A 10052-nucleotide genomic window follows, 5' to 3' on the forward strand; every position below is an offset into this window, starting at 1 on the left:
AATTTAACTCCCCTTAATCCACTTGTTCGCGCAGCCCGGCTTCTCTTCTGTCTTCATCTGTGCTGTGCACAGGAAAAGGACCTGTGGTGACGTCACTACGCTCATCACATGGTCCGTCACATGATCCATCACCATGGTAAAAAGATCATGTTATGGACCATGTGATGAGCGCAGTGACGTCATCAAAGGTCCTATTCCTCAAAGAAGAAGACAGAAGAGAAGCCGGGCTGCGCGATCAAGTGGATAAAGGTGAGTTAAATAATTTTTTCTTTTTTTTAACCCCTCCAGCCCAGATTTTTCTCACGCGCGTGCAAAACGCATTAAAATGTTTTGGACTTGCACTGAAAAATCGCGCATTTTCCCGTGACGCACCCGCATCTAATCCGGGCCAAAAACAGGACGCCTGTGTGAAAGAGATCTTACCCTCTTTTCTCCCCTGCCACTTCCAGTGCTGTGCTCAGGTCCCCCCTGGCGCTGACATCATCTTCCTGGTTGCGTCAGTGATGTTCCGTGCACACAGGTCACTGTGCAGCCAATCACTGCACTCAGCAGTACATGGGACATCACTGCTGAGGCCATTGGTTGGCTGCAGCGGTGACCTGTGTGAACGAAATTCCACTGCTGCAACCAGGAAAAGAAAAAGCGGCTGTCATGCCCGTGTGTGGGAGGGAGACACCACACGGGACAAAGAAGGAGAGGGAAGAAGGCCTGAAAGCAAGGAAAAAAAGAAGGACACCTCCTAGTCACAGTCCTGACTGGCTATCAGTATGAACAGACCCCAAAGGTAGGTGAGTTCATACACAGGAGTACCTAGAGTCCTAACTCACCCTATAAGACTCTGGCGATAGTGACAGGACTGAGACTACCTGTTCCTCCAGAAAGGAAGGACGACCAGAAATCTTTCTTTAGGCCTACAACAAAGGGCAGGGGAAAAACAACACACAGATAAACAAAATGCAAAAGGGAAAGGAAACGCTTAACTTTCCGGTATCTATGGCAGCAACAGGAACTCAGCCAAGAACCAAACACCAGCAGACCACAGATACCACTGAAGCTATAAACCGCACAGCATTGTGGGAGAAGCAACTATAAATAAGGAAAGTTAAATGACCACAATAGCAACACCTGGAGGTTAGAGGTGTGGCCAGTATCAGAAACAACACAGGCGTGTATTAATCCACAAGTAAACCTGTCAGATCAAAGCATTGCCAGTCTAACAGATCTTCTGTCACCCACTTTCGCGGGGACGTCCGTATGTCTCGGTACGTCTGTGACAGCGGCATCGAGTTCTGGAGCTCATTGTTGGAAGGGAGGAAAAGAGCTATATATTCTCTTTTGTTATTTTAGCACATTTACAATAGCCGCCAGATTTTTAATAGAACTCGGACAACCCCTTTAATGTAGTTTTAGCTAGAATTTTTTTAATTTTCACAAGGGTTAACAGGATACCAATGAGCAATAAAACACAAAACCGGAATACGGTTGTACAACACATTTAGAATACAAGTGTCAAAAATGAATAGCTTCTAGATGGGACAAACCCAGGCACTCAGCATATACACAGATATAATACAAAAATATATATCCAAAAATGTATCTTTAATGAAATCGATAAAACAAATACATAGATGCATAAATTGCATCACAACCACATGGAGAGTGCACAAAACACGTCGGACCATCAAGTTATAGCATTGCAAGTAATGGAAAAGGTGGGATGGAAAAACAAGTATAAATAAATACAAAATCAAACCCAGTGGCTCCCCCACCTAGAAAAAAAAACATGATTCACAAAATATACCTAATACAGACACGGCTGGTGGCACCTCCAAGAGACCCCAACACGTTTCGCGTGAGCTTCTTCAGGGGTGAAGGTGCCACCAGCCAGGTCTGTATTAGGTACAAAAAAATCTATACTTTTTTTCTACAGCAGGAATTTTTTAGGAAATAAAAAAAGTGTATTTTACAAATGTTTACCATTTAGTTTTACATAAAGATGCCACTCAGAGTAAAATTATTGATAATGAAAGTGGTAGCGAAACTACAAAAAAGCTTGTTCAGGAATCCTAACAACAGAAAGAATATGGGTCCATTCACATGATCCGCAATACACCAGGCCGGCACCCCCTATAGAACTGCCTATTCTTGTCCGCAATTGCAGACAAGAATAGGATTTGTTCTATTTTTTGCGGAGCCACGGCCAGGAAGTTCGGGGCCGCGGCACGGAAATGCGGATGCGGACAGCACACTGTGTGCTGTCCACATCTTTTCTGTCCCCATAGAGAATGAATGGGTCCGCACCCGTTCCGCAAAATTGCGAAACGGATGCGGACATGTGAATGGAGCCTATATGATTTATCTAGAAGGGTTTTTACAAATGTGGAGGTACCTGTTGCGATCTATGCAATTATGGTTTAACCCCTTAAGGACCCTCGCCGTACATGTACAGCGCTTGTGGACGTGACTCAAGGACCAGCGCCGTACATATACGGCGGGCTGATCAGGCAGGTGCAGGAGCTGCGTCTGCCCGATCAGCGGCACAGACCTGGCAGTCACTGACAGCCGGGCCCCTGCTGCATATGCCGGCATTGGTGAAATCACAGATGCCGGCGTGTTAACCCCTTGTATGCCACGGTCAAAGCTGACCGCAGCATGCAGAGGGTATGGGTGCCCTCAACTTCCCCATCGGGTCCCCGCGCTGCAGTCTCACAGGCAGGCTGTCAGCATAAAAGCTGACAGCCAGTGCATTACAATTTCTTAAAATAAAACACAGAAAATTGAAAAAAAATGAAAATCTGGACAAATTTGGTATTGCCACATCTGTAATGACTGGCTCTACAAAAATATCACATAATCCACCCGCTCACCTGAACGCTGTAGAAAAACTAAAATAAAAACTGTGTTAAAACAATCATTTTTTGTCACCTTACATCACTAAAAGTGCAACACCAAGCAATCAAAAAGGCGTATGCTCCCCAAAATAGTACCAAACAGTCACCTCATCCCGCAAAAAAGAGCCCCTACATTAAATATTTGGGAAAAAAATAAAAAAAGCTGGCTCTGGGAATATGGAGACACAAAAAAAAAATTTTCTTCAAAAATGCTTTATTATGTAGTCATATTTGGTATTCTCACGTCCGTAACAACCCGCTCTATAAAAATAGCACATGATTATGAACCTGTAAAAAACAAAAAATTTAAACTGTGCCAAAGCATTTTTTGTTACCTTGCCTCACAAAAAGTTTAATATAGAGCAACCAAAAATCATATGTACCCTAAAATAGTACCAACAAAACTGCCACCTTATCCCGTAGTTTCCAAAATGGGGTCACTTTTTTGGAGTTTCTACTCTAGGGGTGCAGCAAATGTGACATGGCAATTTAAAATTATCCCAGTGAAATCTGCCTTCCAAAAACTATATGGCGTTCCTTTCCTTCTGCACCCTGCCGTGTGCCCATACAGCAGTTTACGATCACATATGGGGCATTTCTGTAAACTGCAGAATCAGGGTAATAAATATTGACTTTTGTTTGACTCTTAACCCTTGCTTTGTTACTGGAAAATATTGGATTACACTTACCGTATTTTTCACCCCATAAGACGCACTTTTTCTTCCCCCAAAATGGGGGAGAAATGCCCTTGCGTCTTATGGGGCGAATGCTTGCAGTATTACATCGCTGGCAGCAATGTAGGAATGAGCGGGGACGGGGAGGGACTTGGAGGAGGGTCTGGGGGCTGGCAATAGCGGCGGGCGGTGCAGTCAGTGTAGTATAGCACCGCCCCGCCCCTCTGGTATACTAATATACGATGTCATATTCAATGAATAATTATCAAACATGCCCCCTCACTGTCTCCTATTACTACCTTACATCCTAATCGCTGCTGTTGAATTCATGCAGGCCGGGCGGGCGGCAGCGTAACTCTTGTCACGTGCCTGCGCCGCCTACTTTATGAATGAAGCAGGCGGCGCAGGCAAGTGACGTCAGTGAGACGCGCCGGCCGCCCGTCCTGCCTGCCTGAAAACAGCAGCGATTAGGATGTAAGGTAGTAATAGGAGACAGTGAGGGGGCATGTTTGATAATTATTAATTGAATATCACATCTTATATTTGTATGGTGGCGGCGGCGGCGGCGGCAGGCGGGGGGTGCGGGGGCGATCTGTGGATGGCACAGTTATGGGCTGGGGGGTCTGTGGATGGCACTGTTATGGGCTGGGGGTCTGTGGATGGCACATATACAACAGTGCCAGCCACAGACCCCCCCCTGTAACAGTGCCAGCCACAGACCCCCCCCCTGTAACAGTGCTAGCCACAGACCCCCCCCTGTAACAGTGCCAGCCACAGACCCCCCCCTGTAACAGTGCCAGCCACAGATCCCCCCCCGTAACAGTGCCAGCCACAAATCCCCCCCCCTGTAACAGTGCCAGCCACAGCCCCCCCCCCGTAACAGTGCCAACACAGATACCCCCCTGTAACAGTGCAAGCCACAGATCCCCCCCGTAACAGTGACCGTCATCCACAGATCCCCCCCATAACAGTGACCGTCATCCACAGATCCCCCCCATAACAGTGTCCGTCATCCACAGATCCCCCCCATAACAGTGTCCGTCATCCACAGATCCCCCCATAACAGTGTCCGTCATCCACAGATCCCCCCATAACAGTGTCCGTCATCCACAGATCTCCCCCATAACAGTGTCCGTCATCCACAGATCTCCCCCATAACAGTGTCCGTCATCCACAGATCCCCCCCCATAACAGTGTCCGTCATCCACAGATCCCCCCATAACAGTGTCTGTCATCCACAGATCCCCCCATAACAGTGTCCGTCATCCACAGATCTCCCCCATAACAGTGTCAGTCATCCATAGATCCCCAGTAATAGTGCCATCCACAGACCACCATTAGTTCCAAACCTCCAAACCCACCAAACACACAGCACACCTTTTGGTAAAAAATAATTTTTTTTCTTATTTTCCTCCCCAAAAACCTAGGTGCGTCTTATGGGCCGGTGCGTCCTATAGGGCGAAAAATACGGTAATCGTTTTTCTTTGAGCCTATGACAGCTCCCCTGGAGAGACCGCCTCCTCCTCTGGACAGGAAACAGCAACCAGAACGCCTTTTAAAAGAGGAGTCCATCCAATATTTCTCTTTTGCCTATGACAACACCCCTGGAAAATAGGCAAGAATCCTATCTAGGGTGGGACTACATAGTCACAGGGTACCTTCTGTTCTAAAACGTAACTTTTAATGTTAATTACATATAAAATATCAAACTCCCACAGACTAACAAAACACAGAAAAAAGAAAAGAAATGAAAAAAAGACACATCAGGGGTGGATGTATACTGTGTATACTCTGCGGCAGTGTTCCTGTTCCTCAGTTGTGATTTGAGGACACTAGGATGTAGGCAGGGTAGTCGTATGTTGGTTTGGGCCTCTACTACATATGCCCTGCCTAAAAACAGAATGGCTGCCCCGATAGGGGCAATCCTGTTTTCAGGAACCTCCTGAAATGCCCTAGGCTGACCCTATTACAAGATTGTAGGCAGAGCCGTATCGGATACCCAGTTAATGATGGTCTAGTCTAGGTACAAAAAATAACAAAGCTGCCGTACAAGGAGCAGTAGAGCACCACAGCTGTGGATGCCCTGTGTATTGATAAACAATTGCGCTCCACAATGTGTCGTCCTAATGATACAAGAGAATTGTGATATTCAATATATACGATTATCTATGTACATATTCTCCAAAGCTGCTGAGTACATATATTAATTAGATAGCTGTATTAGTAATACAATACAGCTATCTAATGAGATGTCAAACACATTATTGGTATAAATATGATATGTTAAGCACCTGGAATTGCTGCCCTAGAGCAACAACATACAGCTAGGCACCTTGATGCCAACGCGTTTCGCCCACACCAATAACCTGGGCTCACTAATTCAGTGTCCTACTAGGCATCAACACTTGAGTGAAGATAACATATTATTCATTCTCATTGATGACACTCATAAAGTTGTCATACACAACAAACTGTCATTCATCATGACAGTACGTTAAACATTCATGATAGATAACCCTTTTGATATAATATAATAGCTCGTACTGTCAGACACACAAACCAAATGAAACACCTACACACTCGTTTCTAATGGAAATGATACCCATAGAATAGAGACCCGGCAGGGCCAAGATGCTCAAAGAGTGTCACACCATATCAAAGTAGACAGTACTGGTGGCATACCGGTGAATAGCCAAATGGGAATGGTCACATATGATTACTAGTGTGTACCATATCATACATGATAAACAGTGTTACTTGCATGCCCAGACTAAATATGGATGGTCCCATATGATCACTGGGGTTTGTGGCGTGCCCCGGGTGTTCCGATTTGACCCATGATAATCTATGCCGGCGCCTCACTGGTCTCTATGTGAGGTCTATCTAGGGTGGGACTACAGCCTGCAGCACTGTACGACCAAAGGAAAGACCTTCATTAGAGGGTAGCTGTAGTCTATAATGCCTAAAAAAGGTATGAGGAGAACAGTGGCATCGCTACAGGGGGCAATTGCCCCCCCCTTCCCCGGTCATTCCTTGCCCCCCTGTGTGCCCCCCTGGCTGATTTGCTAATCGTTGCTGCGCCGGCCGCCCGCACTACTGACTCAGTGTCAGTGATTAAAATTAAAGTACACACCACTGACAGAGAAGAGAACACACAGATAGATACATACAGTCAGTCCGTCGTCTATGAGAGTCACATGACAGATGGGGTGGTGCCGTGGTGGGGGCGGCGTTCGGACCCAGCGGACTAACGGAGGCAGATGGTGCAGGGAGGGCGCAGGCTGGGAGTGTGGCAGCCGCAGAGACGAGTTGACGACTTGACGTCACGGTCGTCAACACGTAAAGCTGCGCTGCGTGCCTGCCCGCCCGCACAAACAGACTTTGCAAATTGCTGCTGCCTGCCAGTGAGTGCCTTGCCTTGCCTTCATGTTCTGCGTTCTCTCTGCTCCTGCTAAAAAGGTTTTAAAAAAGTATGTACCCCTATACCCCCACTACCTAGTACCTCGCCTCATGGCCTGCCCTCCCTCCTGCTTGGTTTGCGCCCAGCCACTCCTCAACCTGTCCCTGATGATATGGTTACCCCTATAACTTAGGGTATAATTGGTACATTATACAGGGGTAATATAACTAAGGACCCCTGTATAATGTCCCCACTCCCCTGATAGCACCGAGTCCTCCTCAGTTATATTACCCTTGTATAATGTACCCTGATACCCCTTAGTTATAATATTACCCATAATGTCCCCTGATACCCTTTAGTTATATAACTGAGGGTACTCAGGGTACATTATACAGGGGGTAATATAACCAAGGGGTATCAGGGTACATTATACAGGGGGTAATATAACCAAGGGGTATCAGGGTACATTATACAGGGGGTAATATAACTTAAATTACCACCGTATAATGCCTGATAGGCCTCCTGAGTAACTTATATTACCCTTATATAATTATGTACCCGGATACCCCTTAGTTATATGATCCCGGCGGGGTCATATAACTAAGGGGTATCAGGGTACATTATAATACAGGGGTAATATAACTCAGGAGGCCTATAAGGCATTATACGGTGGTAATATAGCTTACATTACCCCTGTATAATGTCCCATGATAGCCCTCCTCAGTTATATTATCCCTGTGTAATGTACCCTGATATCCCTTAGTTATATAATATAACTAAGGGGTATCAGGGTGCATTATACAGGGGTAACATAACTAAGGAGTTCTATCCTATCAGGGACGTAATACAGCGGTAATGTAAGCTATATTACCCCTTTATAATGTCTGATAGCCCTCCTCAGTAATATTACACCCAATGTACCCTGATACCCCTTAATTATATTACCCCGGCGCCAGGGGCGTAGCTGCAGGGGAAGCGGCTGCTTTAGTATTTTTCAGTAGTATGATTAGCTGGTGAAAATTATTAGTGCCCCCCCATTTTTGACTGTGTATCTTCTGTGCCCCCCCCCTATATATTGATCCTAGAGTCGCCACTGGAGGAGAACTTTAGGTAGCTGCTCTACAAATTTGCTCAATTGAAGCTGAAGATCTCTCTGCCCAAGATGTGGAGACTGATCTTGTAGAGTGAGCTCCACATCCCGAAGGCAATGGCCTGTCTGATCCACCTAGCAATGGTCTGAGAAGAGGCAGCAGATCCCTTCTTAGCTCCCTGAAACAAAAGCAGCAGAGGAGGCTCTCCAAGGCTGAGTAACCTTCAGATATATAAAACACATCTCCTAATGTCTTTAGGCAATGGAACTCTGATTCCTTCTCATTCTTAGGGGAGGCACAGAAGGAAGGTAGCGCTATCTCCTGAGAGAGGTGAAAAAGGGAAGAGATTTTTGGTAAAAAAGAAGGCTCAGGAGAAATCACTACCCGATCCTCCAAGATAACCAAATAAGGCCGGTCAGCAGAGAGTGCACTGATCTCACTAACCCTTCTAGCCGAGGTAATGACAAGCAAGAAGGCAAGCTTTAGAGAGAACATCTTAGAGGAGATACTATCATTTGGCTCAAAGAGGTCAGAAGAGAGCGCAGAGAGGACCAAGTTTAAATCCCAAGAAGGGGTCTTGACCTTAGAGACTGGTGATAACTTAGACACAGCTGTAACAAACCTCTTGATCAAGGGATAAACTGCTAGTCTAAACTCAAACAAGGCACTTAATGCCGATATCTGGACTTTTAAAGTACTAGGCCTTAGTTTTTTCTTTCAACCTTCCTGCAAGAATTTTAGCACTAGCGGAATGTCAGGAACCTCTAGCACATCCACTGGCCTATTGGCGAATCTAAAAAAGTCCCTCCAAACTCTATAATAGATCTCAGAAGTAACCTTCTTTCGACTGGCCAACAGAGTGTTAACTACCTCTTCAGAAAGACCTCTTCTTTTTAAAATCTCCCTCTCAAGAGCCAGGCAGTCAGATGTAGATTTTTTACTTCTGGGTGAAGGACTGGACCCTGAGACAGAAGATCCTGACTGTCCGGCAGCACCAACAGGGTTGCTATTGACATCCTGCGGAGCCAGGAGAACCAAACTCTTCTCGGCCAGAAGGGGGCTATAACTATTACAGTGGCCTCCTCCTCTCTGATCTTTTTGAGAACCCTCGGAAACGTTTTTAGGGTGGGAAAGGCATAGAGAAGACTCTGTCTCCAAGATTGAGACAATGTGTTCACCGCTTTCGGATGTTCTCCCGGAGATAGGGAATAGAAAACTTCTACCTTTCTGTTTGATCTGGTGGCAAAAAGATCTATCTCCGGAATCCCCCATAATGCTGATACCTGGTTGAAAACCCTCTGATCTAGGGACCACTCCCCCTGGCTCAGGTGGTGACGACCAGGGGAGCAGCCAGGAATTTTGTCTAGGGGCGGTCCGAAAAGCCAAAAATATGGCATGTGTAGCACGCTGTGCCAATTCTTTTGTCCGCCCATTTTTTTTTGCGGGGTGCATAGCATAAATTTTTAGCCCCGCCCATTGTTAAAAGACCCTCCTACATATAATAGGCCTCTCCCAACAAACACTGTTCAGCTGAAATTCTATTGTTGAGGCCTTTCTCTACACATCATAAGGAGAGGGAAGGGCCTGTCCTGGCTGCACTGCCTGCTTCACATTGTACAATAAACAACAGCAGGCTACAGCCAGGAAGCTCCTCCACTCTCCTCCCTCCCCAGATCCTGCGGCCTGTTGCCCACCTTGGCTGTCCTCACCCAGCTCTGAATCCTCCTTCTGCAAATTGCATCCAGTGATGTCACCTTTGTTGTAGACGTTCTCTTTCCTCATCTTCTCCATTCAGACCAGACCGCCATGATGATTTTTCAGCCATCTCCCGTCTCTGCAGAGATTGACAAACATTAGTTTCCCACATTTCCATCATCTTCACATCTTCTGAACACCCTTTCCTGCCACCCCAATACTATACTGCAGAAACAATCCCCCTGGAAATACTACTACCACACAGATAGTGCCCCCTTCAACAATTATTGGCACACAGTGC

At 46.2% G+C, this 10052-nt stretch overlaps 1 protein-coding gene across 1 annotated transcript in view; it reads right to left on the bottom strand.

Annotated features, from left to right (window-relative positions):
• The window catches only part of PTAFR (platelet activating factor receptor), a 34497-nt gene extending 24713 nt beyond the window's left edge, over positions 1–9784 (bottom strand). Inside the window, exon 1 of the mRNA XM_044285059.1 lies at positions 9766–9784. The gene's annotated coding sequence lies outside the window, so the exon portion shown is untranslated. The remainder of the gene's footprint in view (positions 1–9765) is intronic.
• Between the last annotated feature and the right edge of the window lie 268 nt (positions 9785–10052).

This window comes from Bufo gargarizans, chromosome 3 (genome assembly GCF_014858855.1).
Source record: "Bufo gargarizans isolate SCDJY-AF-19 chromosome 3, ASM1485885v1, whole genome shotgun sequence".
Classification (NCBI taxonomy): domain Eukaryota; kingdom Metazoa; phylum Chordata; class Amphibia; order Anura; family Bufonidae; genus Bufo; species Bufo gargarizans.